Source organism: Ambystoma mexicanum, chromosome 9 (assembly GCF_040938575.1).
Source record: "Ambystoma mexicanum isolate Mex_15411 chromosome 9, UKY_AmexF1_1, whole genome shotgun sequence".
Classification (NCBI taxonomy): Eukaryota; Metazoa; Chordata; class Amphibia; order Caudata; family Ambystomatidae; genus Ambystoma; species Ambystoma mexicanum.
Genome location: NC_090931.1, coordinates 1,469,036,315 through 1,469,053,709, shown reverse-complemented (window position 1 = coordinate 1,469,053,709; position 17,395 = coordinate 1,469,036,315). Strand labels below are relative to the sequence as shown.

The 17,395-nt window shown below is 49.2% G+C and overlaps 1 protein-coding gene across 11 annotated transcripts in view; it reads right to left on the bottom strand.

Annotated features, from left to right (window-relative positions):
* The window catches only part of ATG9A (autophagy related 9A), a 1,030,802-nt gene that overhangs the window by 516,552 nt on the left and 496,855 nt on the right, over positions 1–17,395 (bottom strand). The window lies entirely within an intron of this gene.

The window sequence follows — 17,395 nt, the reverse complement described above, 5'->3', positions numbered from 1 at the left end:
GCCTTCCTTTACAACATGCACGTCTGCCAAACCCAGCATGTCATCAGTTCGCCTAAACGAAGCCGCCAACTTTCTCTGAACCCTCTGGTTAGGGCATGGGGAAAAGGATTTCCTGTCCTTATCCGGATAGAGAACCATGTTAAAGTCCCCCCCGACTATCAACGCCCCCTCCGCAAAGCCCTGAATTTTCTCCCCCACTCTCTCCCAGAAAAGATCTTGCGCCTCATTCGGAGCATAAACCCCCCACCAGGGTCAACAATCGACCCTTCACCGATCCCTTAACCATTATGTAACGACCCTCCGGATCAGATTGATGGGCCTTAGGGACAAAGAGAGCCATGGGGGAGATCAAGACTGCAACACCCCTTTTCTTAGCCCTGTAAGGAGACTGGAACAATGACTGAATAGCTTTAGATCGCAACGCTGGTTCCTTTCCCTTAACCCAGTGGGTTTCCTGCACAAACAGAACATGCAACTTAAGCCTAGAAAGTTCCCTCACCACCAAGGGCCGTTTTGTAGGGGAGTTCAACTCCCGCACATTCAGGGACCCCACCTGCAACCTCTGCAGAGTGTCATCCATTAACCTGGCCATATAATGCCGTCCCAATTGGGTAACAACCGCTCTGGAAGACCAGCCCTCCTCGCTCACCTGCACCTGAAGAAATCAAAAAGGGATCCCCAGAATCCCTACCCCTCCGAGACCAAGACAACCTTAAAAACATTCCCAAAACCATGAAAACAAGTTGCAAACCTCCCCTGCCCACCCTAACCCCAAACACCCTGAAACTCTACCCCCCCCCCCACATCTCCGTACCCCTGAGCGCCTGGGCGGACTGCGGCATCTCCCAGCCACACCACCAGGCCACCAGAAATCGCCCCCCACCAGGGCACCACCCACACCTTAAAAGCAACTGACATTATGAGCCCCCCCTTTCAAAAAATAACACCCCCCAACCACCACCCCCTGAAGCCACCCCCCCCCCCCCATAAGCCTCAACAAACCCTGGGAACAAAGAATTGAACAACCAACCCAAGGAACAGACACACTCCTGGTGTAGCCGTCCACATTGCCCCCCAGGACCACCTCCGAGAGCCCAACCAAAAAGACATAACTAAATCATGGAGGAGGCTGCTCCGGAGAGTGGGGCGCCACTTTTCTGAATTTCCTGTGCCCGCGCACTCGCAACCGACCCGCAAATCCCGACGGGCCTGGGCGGTTCCCACCCAAATCATCCCCCCCACCCTCCACCCTCGAAGGGGGGTCCCCCAACAGTTCACGGGTGACACGTTGAATGTCTGCCTCTGAAGAAAGGGAGTACTTATCACCATCCAGCTCAGAGGCAAGGGAGAAGGGATGACCCCATCTGTAACGAACCCCCTTAGCCTGCAACCACTTGGTCAGTGGGCCGCAGAGGCACCGTCGAGCCAGGGTAAGCGCCGAGAGGTCTTGATACACCTTGATGTGGGCCCCATTCCAGTCTATAGAACCCTTTTTGCACGCTAAATCCAGGATCTTGACTTTTTCAGCATAATGATGGAATTTCACAAGGACCGTACGGGGTTCACCCACACGACCCCCAGCCCTGTGGGCTCTATCAATGGTGGGCTCGCTGGTATTCTCACCATCAAAAAGACTGCTCACAATCGCCTTCACACCCTTCACAATGTCTATCTGGGACTCCCACTCCCGTTCAGGCATACCAAAAAAACGTAGGTTGGAGCGATGCTCTCTATTTTCTAAGTCGTCCAACTTGAGAGTGGCCCTCTCCTCCCGCCTCTCAAGCTCCGCCAACCTCATGTCAAATTGTATCTCAAAAAGATCCGCCGAGGACTGATTGGCCTCCAGCGCCTAAACCCGATCTTCCACATCGTCCACCTTCTTATCCAAGGAGTCCAGACGCCTGTTGACATCGGCTCGAAACCCTCTTATCTCCTCCAGCAGGACCGCCATGTTGCGGCTCATCGACAAGGCCTCCGACGCCTCCGCCTGAGCCCCTGCCTCCATGACAGCCTCCTTCCCCTCCTCCACCTCGACTCTCCGGAATCTTTGCAAGGCCAGCACCTAGTCCATGCAGGAGGGATCAAGAAGGCATTCCCAGCCAGAGAACAGCAGTCCCCTGAGAGACACTAGGCTGAGGCCCGCAGACCGGCCGCACCGGTCTCACCACTTCTCACACTCAGCAGCTCCACCAAAGCATCCAGGGTCCTGAAACAGAAGCTCCTATGGTTGAGAGCGTCCCCACAGCACCAGCCCAACCAAGTTCTTGAAGGGAGGACCGGTCACTCCCCTCAGTCCGCCACACAGAGCGGCCACCACGCTCCCCGAACAGGCTCCAAGATACGTGGGCCCGGCTAGCCACTACTCCATTCAGTGCCGCGGCCCGGGATGAGCCCTCCGGCAGCACGGCACCGCTCCCACACAGCGCAGTAGGAGGGCGTGACAGGCCCCACAAGCCCCCCTGCTCACTCCCCGAGTAGATCCTCCAGACACGCCACAGACGATAGGGCCAAGGCACCGCACCAGCCCCTCCACCAGGTGACTGCTCCAAGGGGGGTAAAACGGTAAAACTCTTTACAGGGCTCAGTAGCCCGCTCCCTCGCAGACAGCACTCACTCCCCAGAGGCGCAGGGAGCCCATCTTCTTCCAGGCCCCTCCACGCCCTGCCGCAGGGCCCCCTCACAAGGACCAGGCCCCCTCTTTCACCACCTCAGCCAACCTTCAGAACGGCAGGGAAAAGGGCCCCCCTCCGGAGGAGAAAGAACACTGACAAAGGAAGCGCCAGCAGGCCGCCAAGCACCCTCCAGCCGGGATCCAGCGTAGGCCGGGGCTCACCAGCACAGCACCATCAGCCGAAGACTGCCCACAGCAGCCACCCGCCCCAGTCACAGACAAGGCGGCCGCGGCCACAGGACGGGAGCACGAAGTCAGGAGCGGCTCACTCCTGCCGCCGGACTGGCGAGTGCTCAGGCAACGGCTCCTCTCACCGCCACCGCTGCCAGCAGTCTACGAGGGCTGGATCCCTGGGAGCGCGTATGCAGAGGACCAAAGCAGTCCCAGAGGAATGGAGGGGCCCGCACCACCAGCGCTCGGCACCCCTCTCCGGGGAGGGGAAGGGGCGCGGCCGCCGCGGAAGATCCTGCACGCAGGAAGGCCCGTGACACCTCCCCCACCGGGACGACTCCTCCGTCACCACGGAACTGCCGGCGGGAAGCAGGCCACACTCCATGTCCCCGGCCCGTGAGGCAAGCTTCGCTCTCCGCTGTCCCGGCTCCACAAGCGACCAGGATTGCACTCACGGAGTGCCTGGGGCGTCCGCACACAGCCTGGGGGGGGTCAAATCTCCTCTCCAGGGGGAATAAGAGGGGCTCAGACTCCTATTTCGGTGCCCGGGGGAAGAGCTCGACAGAGATGCTCCAGCACATCTCAACGCCCCCTCGTGGCTCGTATAATTCCTCTTTTACCCCATTTTGCTCTTTGGGATGTATCTACATGCCTTTTTAATTCAATCAGCTCCCTCTGTGCCCCAAGAACCGGTCCGACCATTTCCCTACCTTTGGGAAGTCTCTGGCTGGTCTCCGGCCTCTTCTGGAGGTGGAGTGGAGCTTCTCTGTTGCTGCCGGGCTCTGCGTTCTGTCTCTCATGGCTCTGAAGCTTGAGATTCTCCTTCACGTCTCTGGCTGCTCGCATCTTCGTTTTCGGTCTGCTTTTGCCCGTCAGGCTCCTCTTCCCTCCGCCACCAGCCAGGTCCGTCTTGCTTGGACCTCTTGAAAAGTCACATCTTTCTGCGTCCCGGGTTCCAGCCTTCGGGGCCCCTGACACGGATCAGGCTTCTCGTCCCTCGCTCCTTCAGGGCTGGCTTGACGCTTCATTCAGTCGTCCTTCCCTTTTTATGATTGAGGCTGCCTCTTGAAAACTATACCACGTGTGCTGGTTCCGCTGTGGGCTTTTGCCTCGCTGTTCCATCTTCTTCGCCTCAGTGGTATTTTGTAGTAAGCCTGGATAAGTCTCCATCTTCCCCGTCCCAGTATGATTAATGAGACCGTCTACTCTAACACAGAGGTATGGGGGACTGGAAGGGCCTGAGTGGGGATAAGGAAAGTGGTGATCCCAAAGGAGGTGAATGCTGTGTTCTCCCAGGGCCATTGTCACTGGTCCCATGAAGGATTTCCCTCCCCATGAGATCCACCCACTGAGTACCGCCCCCAGGGGGACTAACGGCTAGCACCCCCACCACCGTGGCCTCATGGGAAGGGGCTCTCCCCATGGAAGCAGTGACAGTACCCTGGGATCCTTCACAGTATGATGCCCAGGTCTGTTTCTCAACCACTGATGAGCTTGGATGACAGTCCATCAACTGTCACACTGCAATGGGGCTTGGCCATTCTCCTGCTTGTGTACTGTACCATGAGTACTGTTAAGAGCCATTTGGAAGGCAAGACCCTATCACCTTCGATCTGTGGCTCTGTGTTCGGCTGGACATGGATTGTTCACTAAATGGAGATAACGTCGGCATCTATGGCACGTCAAACCTTTTAAATGTTGTGAGAAACCCGAGACCGTTCTCACATCTACTCCCCTTGGATCCTCTGCGCAGGTGGCCAGGGAAAGGCAATTGCTTTTGTATCCTGTTCCTGCGGGTAGAGCAGCGAGGGAGGATCACCTGGGTGGAGGGTCCTTGGGGATTGGGAATGCGATGTCCTCAGGCGAGCCACAGTATTAAGCATTTCCCTTCCAGGAAGAACCTTCTATTCCAGAAGCAGTTATGGGATATTATTGCCCATGTACCATTTACCAAGAAAATGATGGGAGATATCACCAGTCCAGACGCACCAGAAAGAGGGTGAAAAGGAGGTGTAAGATGGGTGAGACATGGTATCCCCGTTTTCCTATTGACAAACAACCTAACCCTCCCCCGACCTTTATGGGTTAATGTAAGTCTGCTCCCCCTATTTTCCCTCATGGGACACTTGACAGTACTGAGACGAGGAAGAGGCAGTTGAGAGCGATGAACACTATACCTTTTTCCCCACTATGGTACTGGGACAAAGAAGATGCCTGCAATGTGTTATAAAGGTCAGGCATGGCCCCTTAATAATGGTCGGGCAATTCTAATTAATGAAGCACACCTGCAACCTGTTAGAGGGTTGCAGGTGTATACAAGGAAGAGAAGAAAGCAATACAATGAGACGGAGCAGCTGAAGGGGCAGCAAGAGGAGCAGCAGGAATCCGTGTTCAAAGAGACACGAACCACGTGAAAGGAGACTGCTGTGGGCCGGCTCCATATGCATGGACTCTTGATCCTCGTTGTCCGTGGACGAAACCTCCATAGTTTGAGCAGCGACGTGTGAGGACTGTTTCAGGGCCTCCTCGCCCCCGCCCCCTTTTTCCTCCCCGAGGGGCCTCAGCCGGGACCTGGGTCAGTGCCTTAACCCCTTCTGGGGTGTCTGCAGCCTTTGGCAAGGCCTCTGTGGCGGTGTCGTGCGGTGGGGTCAGGGACACGAAGTCACCGACGAAGACTTTGGCTTTGCGGTTGAGCTTGCCTGTGCTGCACAGCCTTATTCTCCTCCGTCCTTGGATATCGGATCTCTCCTGTGGCTTTGCCAGGGTGGACGACTTCCTCTTCGAAGAGGAGCTTGATGGTATGCTGGCTATGGAGGCAGAGGGTGATGTTGATCACGCCCATATCCAACTTGGGACCCGCATCAGCGGTGAACCGGGTGGACTCAGACTTGCGGATCTTGGCCTTATCTTGGACCCCACGGAGGGGGCGACCTCAAAGGACTTAGAAGACCGCTCCTCGGACCAGCCGGTCCTTGACGAGGCTTGACCCTGCTCGGAGCACAGGTCAGAGGCCTTGTTCGAGTTAAGCCATGCCGCCAGCATCTATGCCTGTCTTTTGTCGTCTTCTTAGAGAAACCTTGGCATACCTCGCACTCCACCTCCTTATGGTCCGGGTGTAGTCAGTAGAGGCATTGTAGGTACTTGTCTCCCACAAACACATTCCGTAGTCCGCATTTGGTGCAGGGCCTGAAGAGGGACCTTCCCTCCTTCTCCTCTGTCATGGTCGCAGGGCGCGATGTAGGCCCAAGATTGCCTTCTAGAATCTTCGATGAATCTTCGCTCTTGAGAGGCGTGGAACTTAACCAACAACGGATCCCTGTTGTCGGCAGATGAGGGCAAGTGCACACAGGCTCTTTGGAACAGAAATTTAACTTTTCTTGTCGAAAAACACGAAAAAAACCTACAAATAGTTCGGAGAGCAAACTCAAAGCGTGCAGTAAAAATCTGAAGATGGCTGCCAGAAGCAGGGATTAGGGAGAGGACTGTCATTGGATGGGGGCAGTATGACCCAGAGGACAGTGATTGGTTTAGAGGAGAACTACAGTTTTAAAGTGAAAGTGAAACTGTTTTTTTCTTTTACCGAGGATTCCCAGTCTGACGACGGGGAATATTCATGAGCATGTGAATCCATGCCAGGCCCCATGCTGGAGAAATATTTGTTTTGTGTCTTCTTACTGTAAAATGTGTACTGCTGTCAGCATGTCTATTATCATGTCTTCAGTTCTTTCCCTGAAATTTGCCATTGATGCTTAACTTACAACAATAGTCTTCTAACAGTTGCATTTGCCACTGCATTCTAGTGTAAACATGAATGTGATTAAGCACTATACTTGCCCTATTTTCAAATCTAGCAGCTATGTTGTGTCTTACTACTGCATAACCATTCTACAATGGTGAGGATTGACCATGCATCACACTCAGCGGGAATTGTGAAGTTTAGCCATGCACATATTTAGAATTGTGAAGATTAGCCACGCGTCGCATTCCAATAGAATTGAGAAGATTAACCATGCATCACACTTAGATGCATGGAGATTAGGCATTTGTCACAACAGATAGGACTGTGTAGATTAGCCACATAGAAGAATTTAGCGAGTAGCCAAAGCACTAATACCCTGCTTCTACTTCCTCAAACACACCACCCAAACACTATAACACATAAAGCACACAGACACACTCCAACACAACAAACAGCCACAAAGAAAACATCTGAGGCATTGAACCTTACCTGTACCGATACAACAAGCCAGTATACGCAACCTACCGTCTGCAAGCCAACACACACAGACAACAAATTCTCCTGGGTCTGGACCTATCCTATCATTCTTCCCTCACTAACCAACCCTGTCCTCTTACTTACAGAGCCACTCCTGGCAGGGGAGTATCCCAAGCATTTCAAGTCACAAGTGCATGAGAACAAGTATATGACAATAAGTGGTTTGCATACAAATAAAGCCCGGGCAGGGGAAGTAGAGCAGGCATTCGCAAGACAGAAGTGTTTATATATAAAACAAGCCCCGGCAAGAGAGTATACTATTTCATTTATTTATTTACATTTCATTTATTTACTAGGCAAGATGAAGCTGGACACCATATGACATAAGATTACATGAGAAAATCCTCACAAAGATATAACAAGATATAACCAAGTAGTGTGAGTGAAACATATCCAGGAGTGGAATTAGCCTGGCAGGGGAGTACATCAGGCAGTCCACTAAGATTCAGATTGTCAATGTAGTTACTTTGTATATGAATTCTGTTGATTCAAAGACACTCAAGGAACTGCTATTGAGTGAAGGGAAATCCAGGGGAAGGGAATTACCCTTTTGAACTGCGAACCGTATCTACCTGGAACTTTTGTGCTGGAGTTAAAAATGTCTTCTTTTCGAACATTTGTACACTTTCCAAGGCCAGAGACATTTCACCTTAGAGTTAATTTTAGAATATGAAGGTCAGAATAGGACTTTGGATACAGGACTGGTTGTTTCGAACATTCTGACCAAGGACCGACCCATTAGTTTTGTTTCGATAGAGAAAATACCTCTTAGATCAGGGACAGAGAGGCATTTTCCAAACCCATTTTTGTTCAATAAAAGTCTATGGCCAAAATCATAAACCCAGTGCGTCTGAGTTTCATTTCTAGCCCCTTACACTGCCAACAGCAAATGCACCACCTGAAGCGTGGCTGTACCACCCTTACATATGCAGGCCTAATGACCATACCTGTTTACTCTTCACTTGTGAAATATCTTGGCTATCGTGTTAGGTATTGAGTAATAAAACCATGAATCACATAGATTTGGGCAGTACAGAATGTGTTATTGCCCAAACAGTAGAAAGATCTTTGGGCCTTCTTGGAGTAGATCTGATACCTGTGATGAATCCCAGGGTATTGTCACTGCTTCCATGGGGGAAGCCCCTTCCCATGAGGCCAGGGAGGTGAGCTCGCTACCCAATAGTCCCCCTGGGTGTGGTACTCAGCGGGTGGATCCCATGGGGAGGGAATCCCTCCATGGAACCAGTGATGATCACCTTGGGAGAACACAGCATTTATCTCCTTTATTTCATTCCTTTCTTCTCACGCAATCCCCTTTAGTCCCCAACACCTCTATCTATCCTTGTAGATTATAGGGCCTCAGGCAAACAGATAACACTGATACGGGGAAGAGTGACACATACCCAGGTGGAGGACCTATGGTAATTGACACAAGGAAGATCAACCAAGGAGGCAGAAGCCAACCGCAGCACCAACATACACGGTTACAGTCTATTACAGACTGCAACAATGATAAAAAGTAAGGAAGGACTGTATCCGGAGTCAGAGCAAGTCAGGGCAAGCCAGCCCTGGACGAGCGAGGAATAGGATGCTGATTGCCTGTTGAGACACTGCCAATGAGAAACAAATCCTCTAAGGGCCCCATGGAGTGGGAGCCTGGCCGGTGACGGGAGAAGGGGAATCCCGACCGGTGAAGCCACAGCGAGCGGAGAATGTGCTGCTGGGCACGCAAGAGAGAGCTTACTGCTGCGGAACTGCAGAAGACAGAATGCAGAAAGTAGAAGCAGTGCAGAAGCCCGCTCAGCTCCCAGGACAGACCGGAGACAACATTGCCCGAAGGTACGGAAAGGGTTGAGCCGGCTGGTGGGAAGCGGGGGACACGAAACAAGTTGAATAGATGCACTCCATTATACGGGGATACAAAAAGAGGTAACCAATGAACTATTAAAGCTAGAGAAAACTTGATAAAGCACCATATGTAGAACAGTACCTGGCAGGAGAGTACACCAGGTCTGTTCAGTTTGGAATTGAACCAAGCATGGATAGAGAATCCGCAATACCAGCACACCAGGGTCTGGAACCCATTTGAGAAAATAGAGGAGCATAACAAATGAACTGTAAAAGGTAGATGGCACAGTACCTGGCAAGAGAGTACGCCAGGTCTGTTCAGTGGGACATTAAGTGGAGCAGAAGTTAAGGAAACCCTGCGAAAGCAAAATACAGGACTCAGGGACCCACAGGAGGCCAGAGAAGCATACAATCAAGGGTCTGAAGCCCAAATCAAGTCAGGGAGAACCCAAGAGACTATAAAGGACTCTGGGACCCACAAGGTGGTAAAAGAAATTGCAGAACAAGTCAGAGAGATCCCGAAACAACCCAGAGGGGTCTGGGCCCAAGAAAGAGAAATACAAGAAGTTAAAATAAGGGGTGAAGGACCCATAGTAAAAGAAAAAAATACTGTTTGGAATACTGAGTTCAAAAAGACAAATCTGGCTGGATAGGGCACCAGATTTGAGATTGCAAGTTTGTGAATGGAAGAAAGGAACAAGGGGAATAGACTCCCCCTCGACATTTGGGAAAGTTGTGCATTATGTTTTTTAATCAAGAACTGAACATTATTAACGCCAGTATCCAGAACGAAAGGAGCCTCCTTTTGGGGTCCCAAGCGATATAATCTTTGATATAATCGTTTTTTTTTTTAACGACCGCTTTAGAAAGACTGCTCTGTGCTTTGCTCTAAATCAAACTGTCACTCCCCTTCCGCACACAACGGTGCGCAGGGGCCGACAGGATGACCAGGACCCCATAGCAGCGTCGTGTGAGTGTTGTGTTTATGTGTGTGTTGTGTTTTGGGGCAGTCTTGGGTTGGGATTGAGGGACAGGGGCACAGCGAGGGTAATTCGGGGGCTGAAACCTTAAATCCGGCAAGTGAGGGTGGGGGGTCTTTGGGTGGAGGGAAGCAACATAGTCTTTTCCCTTTTTGTAGGCCGCCTATAATCGGCCGGAAAACAACAGTCTTTTTGTCAGGGGAGCTACAAAAAGTGAAAATAAGACACAGAACCCCTTTCGGATCAAAAAGACGCCCAGTTTTCCTTGGTTAGTTTTAGTGTAAGGCACGGAAATAGATTTGGACACAAGACAGTGGACATTTTATTTGAATGAACAAGATAAAGATTCCCCCCTATAGAGGAAGTCAAGAATCCTTTTCTTTACATCATTCTAGTCAGACTCCCACTTTCCACCCAAACACCCATAACACACACCTAACACCTTTTGTTTTTGATGTGCCTTTGTGTAAAGTCCAGGAAAAAAAAACATTTAAGAGTTAAGAGTCCAAAAGGTTATCATTATATCTAATCTGGATGTGCCTTTTTATGAAATCTGTGAGAAAAACCTTCCAGGGGTTAAAAGTCCAAAGAAAGTTACGAACTTCAACTCCCATAACAACTCAAGTACTGAGACGAGGAAAAGGACAAGGGAGTTTGAGCAAAGTGGGTCTTTTACTCCATAGGGCTTCATGTGTTTTTGTGATGTGTGTTACACAGCACCCTCCGTGCAGTAACACAGGGGTGTCATAGTGACTCCCCAGTATAGACTCCATACCCTGGGACTGACTACTGTCTCCCAGGGCCTGTAAAGTCACCATTGACTTTACTAGTCTTAAATTCTGAACAGAACCAGTACAAACCATCATATTGTGGACGTACTGGCTGGGGCAATTCCGTTGCCCCGGGGTCTGTTAGTCGAGGGGGCACGTCTCCGTCCCCCCTGATCGAGTTTTGGCTGGTGGCAGTGGATACTACTTTTTATATCCAACCGCAAATATTTCTCTATGGGATTTTCCCATTGTTCGAGGCTACTATCTTTAATTATTTAATTACGATAGCCTCGAACATACCGCCGGTTTATTTAATTAATATTAATTCTCCGGTTGGTATTTTTTGCCAAAACTCTGTTCTAAAATGGCGTTTGTGTTCTCTTCTGTGACTCCAACCCAAGTCGAGCCCTTTGTTCCACTTTTTGGTGGGCTTCTCCACAGAAGCCCTCCAAAGTGGTGCAACTCTGTCTGGGGTACTTAGGAGGGGTGGAGGGGGATTTAGGCACCCTGGACTGAGTTGCCTAGGCAACTCAAGTCGCACTCCGTCCTGATTGGCCCAAGTGGTGAGCCGGCCGGCTCGCCACTTAGCATGTTTGAGTGACAGCTAGGCTGAGTGAATGGGGGTTTTCTGCATAAAAGCAGGGCTTTGGGGACTGGAACTTCAGAAGTCGCCACAGGACCTAAGAATCCGACAACGAAGAAGCTGAGCCGACCTGCCACGACGACACCACCGGTGGAGCCCTGCTGGACCATCTCACCACTTTTCCCGCCGGAGAGTCTTCTTCCTTTGACTGGTGGGGATAACCAGTTTCACTGTCTTTTCGCCTTCCCAACGTATCTCGTGGCCGTCTTGCCTGTGCCAAGCACCCCGGCAACCGGGATACCACGTTTTACCACGACTGCGAATTAAAGGGTATTACCTTTAACCGGAAAACTCTGTGGCTGGTTTCTTCCCTGGCAGTGCAACGACCTTCATCTTTCCTCCAAGTCGAGATCTTCTCTTCCCCTGGACGACGACAAGACTTGCACCCACTGCCAAGAACAACTGCCACCGCTGGAGGATCCTTCCCGCTTAAGGTACCGTGTCCCGCCTGGCTTCCCTTGCCACCGACTGTACGGGGTAGATTTAGCCCCCGGCTTTCGATCCTGGGTTAGCCTGGGACACCCTGACTAAACTTTTCTGAGCCTCTCTAAACTCTTTTCAAACTCCCTGCAAGACTAACTAAGCCTAGTGTAACTGTGTGATCTTGGGCGCATTTGTGCTCTGCTCTCTCTAAGAGTGGGCCCAGCCTATGGACTTTGGCTCACAAGTGACTTTTGCTCTTCTGCCTTGCTAATAGTGTTCCTAAATCTTAGAGTGGTGTACCTTTCCATATTCTGTCTTTTTCCCTCCCTTTTTCATAAACTTATTGGAGTGCCATCTATAGTTAAGCGCTCACCTCTGTATGGAAATAAGTGGTGTTAACTAAGACTTATCTGATAAGGAATAAGGGTTGTATATATTATAATAGTAACTGTGTTTAGAGTATTTTACAATAAGAGTGCTGGAGTGTTTCAAACTGTGTATTTTTAAATAAATAATTATATACTTTGATACCAAAGCACTGGTCAGTGTTTGTTTGTATTATCGTATCCGAGTGCCTATTGTGTATACTTTGCATACTGCCTAACTCTTCTTGAGGGAAGTCTGACTGCTCAGCCACAGCTACCAGGTAAATCTGGGTGGTACAGACTGCTACCAAGTGGGTTTACTGCCAACACCTGTAGTCTTAAATCTTTTGCAGTGGTCCCTAAGGGAACTGCACAGGTTTCTGCCTAACAGCCAGTGTTAATCATAGTCGGTTAGATATACTTCTGGGATTCATCTGAAAAGTAATGTTTTCAATTTTTTTTTGAATAGTAGGTAATTGGGTTCGAGCTTCAATGAGGTAGGAAGTTCATTCCATTTTTCGATACTTAAGGTTGGGAAGGCCTTGCCAAGGCCATGCTGCTTTTTCGTTTTGGTGATTTGCAGTTTACCTGTGTTTGAGGATCTAAAGGCGCCTAGGTGGCTCGTACCACTTGAATTGTTTCTTGAGGTAAACCGTAGCTTTGCCATATAAACAGCGATGAACCATGGTGAGAGACTTGAAGGAGATTCTCTCTTTCATAGCTAACCAATGGAGAGCCTTCCTTTCTCCAGTGATGTGTTCTCTCCAAGTTCTTCCTGTGATCGTTCTGATGGCATTGTTTTGGATTGTTTGGCATCTTTTCAATCATTTACTGTTGGCTCCTAAGAGTTACCATAGTCCAATCTAGACAGTATAGTGGCTCTAGCGATGATCGTGCTATTTTTTTGATCTAACAATGGTCTGATTTTTTTTAGGAGAATTTGGTGGTACTGACAGTTTTTTTTTAACACATAGCACACCGATGGAGTCAGCAAAGCAGAGAAGGCTAGTGGGATAGGAAGAGGGATGCTGCGGGTCAACCAGAAGGACCGTGGAGACGCTGGGAGCAGTGCAGCAGCTCCTTGAGGTCCGGTCGCTGGACGAGGCAGCAGACTTCATCCTGGCCTGACAAGGAGAGTTGGCGTGTGACCACAGATCCGCGCTGGGTGCTGGGGCAGCATCTGCACACTCCAACCTGGAAGGCAGAAGCTATAACAGTGAGGGACTGTCATCCGCAATCGCCACCGCGGGTGGGGGCTCCTTCCACGTTGGAGGCTGCAACCCGGCAGGTAGGGCTTTGCAGTCCCTTATTTGTGTTTGGTCTCGGGCCATTGGCCAATCGTAGCACTGCCGGAAGTTATCTGCCCCTCATTCCCGGCAGTCGCTGCGTTTCAACCCTTAGCTGGCTCTCGCTCCAGCTGCTCTGGTTCTTGCGCTCTGTTTTCTATCGGCTCTCCAGCTGTGCCCTCTGCTCGCCTCGGCGTGCGGCGTTTTCTCTGCCGGCTCGTTCCTCTTTCTTGGAAACGAGCGTCTCCTCCCTGTCTGCCGGTTCGTTCTGACGGCGGCTCTCCCTGCTCCAGTTTCTCCCTCGCCGATCTCTCGGCACATTCTCGCTTCCTCCTCCTTGTCTCGGTCGCTGTTTCGGCGGCGGGCGTTTTTCTCCTCTTTGCCGCACTTTTTCACTCGCGGTTCTCCAGTTTTTCCCTTTCTTCTTTCTGTCTTGTCTCTCCTTTGGAAGCACTCTCTTTCTACCGCGCCTGTGTTTTCCTAGGGCCGGTTGCTCTGTGGCTTCCTTCTCGCCTCGGCTGGCGGATCCCTTCCTCCTAGGGATCCTCCTCTCTCCTGCTCCCATTCATCGGAGTTTTGTACTCACTTCCTGTGGTCAACCCTGTGGATCTCGCCTCTGCTTCCAGTCCAACTGCCACATTCGACCTTCACCTACTTCTTTGCCAGAAGTCTCCGAAGGGTTTTTTTCCCACTTGTGGGTTTTTTCCCTTCTTTCCGGCCTGTTCCCGGAAGAGGGGCCCCAGGACGGCTGTCTAGTCAGCAGTCACTGTGGCTTCTCACCGAGACAGGCAAGTGCTACCTAAAAAAGAAAGGGACTACCTGAGCTGGCGGAATCTACGAAACTCAGATCACTCTGAAGACTCAGGTGAGGAGAGTGTGGAGGGACGGGACAACGAAGGGGTTCGACAGCTTAAGCATTCACAGGGACCAGCAACGTCAGAGATGCTGGAAAAGATTGGTGAGTCTGCCCAAAGCAGCTGGGGACCTTGGGGCGTTCCAACATCTGTGTCAACAACTGATTGAATGGTTCAAGTTTGCTAATGCACGAAATATACAAAGACAACGTTTGTTTGAATGCAGTCAAGGAAAAAGTACAAATTCAACACCCAATAAGAAGAATGTTTGATGCAGAAAATATACAAAGGCAAAGTGTGTTTGAATGCTGCCAAGGCAAAGTGCAAAGGCAAGGTGCCATAAGAAGAACGTTTGAATGCAAACAAGAAAGTATAAAGGCTAGCAACAATCGAATACAGAAGCTCGAGATGCCAATATGCGGGAGATGTTTTGAGCAAGTACATTTGAGAAAATATTACAACAAATATAAATATATACCAAGGAGCACATGGTATATGCTATTGTGGTTCACCTAACAAATATGAAAGGTCTACTAATACTCACTGAGACCATGCGCCAAGATTTGTCACCATTACCACAATTTATTAATCTAATAGTGTGTGCCCTTTGGATGACACGTGTTTCGGCAATCTGTCTTTTTCAAATCTGGGCATATTTCCATGTTTTTCTATTCAGACCACAAATGGGTGTATCATTCGTCTTCTACGGTCTCTCTAATTCTTTCATATTTTAATGGGATAAATCCCAGTATTTCCACATCATTGGTCAACGTGTCGACTTAACCTGGAGCAGTTTTTGGCTTTTTGCCGTTATACTCTCTTGAGACGCGACAAGAATAGGCCCAATAACTAAACGGAAACAGACAACAATAGATGAGTCGCCGAGCAGACCAGTAAAAAAGAAAAGAGCCCCTGGTTTACTTAAATAAGAAATATGAAAGACACAAGAAGACCTGGCAGGTGAATACCGCAGGCAGCTGAAATTGCATTAAGGAACTGTGAAACACATGAAAAGTCCTGGCAGGCGAGTATACCAGGCAGTTGAAATGGTACACAGATTCCTGGCTGGAGAGTATACCAGGTGATCTGAGAATCCAAAAGAGAAGTCCTGGCAGGCGAATACACCAGGTAGCTGAACATTATATAACGATTCCTGGCAGGGGAGTATACCAGGTAATCCGCCAAGATACAAGAACCTTTATAGAAAGACTATTATAGAACTTTTTGCTTGAACAGAGCTTTTTAGTTGAACAAGAAATTTGTGAGTCCATTAAAGTCACAGAGGAACTGTTAGCTAAAAGAGGCATTTTGCCATCCTGTTTAAGAATCCAGGGGAAGGGGCATCACCTTCTGGATGCAAGGATCTTTACCTTTGTAGAACATTTTTGTTGGAGTCATTCTAACACTTTTGGTTTTGAACACTTTTTTCTAACTTCGTTAAAGACATTTTCTTGCACCTTTTGTTGTTTGTTTATAAGTGCGCGGTCGGTATAGGTTGTTTTGGACACAAGGACAGTTTTTCAGTTACTGACATCCTGACAAAGACAGATCCTCAGTTTTAGTTTCTAGTTAGGGAAGTTCCTCTTTAGAACATGGCCTGAGAGGCGTTTTTCCAACCCATTTTCATTTAATACACATTTCTTTACTTAAGAATACAATTACCTTGTTTATTTCTCTCATTTCTGACCTCTCACAGGAAGAAGGGACGGTGAGAGAGAGAGAGAGAATTCCCAAGATTGCAACAGTACCCATAACCACTATTGCGTGATTGGGAAACTTGGCACTACATCCTGGAACTTGTTTGGGCAGTTCTCAAGTGCCAGGGACAAAAGTATATTTTTTGTGGGTAGGGGTCACGACACGCACTGAATCCTGGAACCTGGAGTGAAGGTTCCTAAGTGTGCAGCGAACATTGTAAGATAAAGTGAAACTCCTATTGAATCCTGGGCCCACTGGTGAAGTTAGCAATAAAACAAGGTGGTCCAAAGGTCTATGTGAACAACCAGCGCAACTGCACAAATGTTAGAAATATGAAAAGGCAGCGTTCAACAAGAGAGTGTGAGGGTGCCCGGACCAAGGACCCTCAATAAGAAGTAAGTTAGTTATAATCAGTGAACTGCGCCAATAAACAGTAACGCTCTCCTTTTGTACATTGTTGTTGCCGGAAGGCTGTAATTAATTAATGGTTATTGCAATTGCAAGTAATATCAAGTTTCCCTTGGACAAGGTTCAACGCCTTTGAAAAAGAGCTTTGCTCGAAACACGTGTCAGGCTGTGGAATGGGATTAAAAATATAATTCAATTGTTATTGTATTACTGTTTATTGGCGCAGTTCACTGATTATAACTAACCCACTGGTGAAGTTTCCCAAGCGGGAAACTGCACATCGAACAATGATGAAGAGAGACGGAGAAAACAGTGCACCGCCTGGAACGCATAATACCAAAAATCCTGACCTCAGCTTTGACCACTAAGAAAAATATTTTTTTTAAATCTTCAATCAGATATCTCACATCATTATTTGTATGTACGCTGCGACAATGCAGACAACATGCAATTTAACTGGGGTGTTGTCTGCTGCTTAAAGAGGGTGTTGATGTGTGTGTTTATGTCTCCTTCCTCTTATCCTGGCGTTAGCATTGGATCCTGTGTCCATGCGGGTGTCGCTGTCGCTTTCGTCATAGAATGAACAGAGAACTGTGACCAGTTTTCATGTCTGCATTTGAATGTCTCAACGACTGAGCACTTTCAGCATATCTTGTCAAAGCCTAATGATACATTATCTCTGTTCTAGATGACTCCTATACTTACACCCCTTTCCCTTAATGCCATCTAGTGTCTTGAATTATAGTGTCATTTGACCTTTTGTGAATTAGTGCTTTACAATGTACAGGGGGTTAAAGAGTCAGAACTGCTCCTGATTCCACACATGACCAAGGTCCACTAGTTCGATGAGTAATTTACGAATTCCTGGAGTTAGACACATATTCTTCCTCGGACTGAAAGTGATAGCACAGCCATTCTGTGTATAGCCACTAGATTGTCTACCATGTAGATGCTGGAAATCAGATGTTAGTCAGTTTAACCGATGGCCCAACATTGATCTGC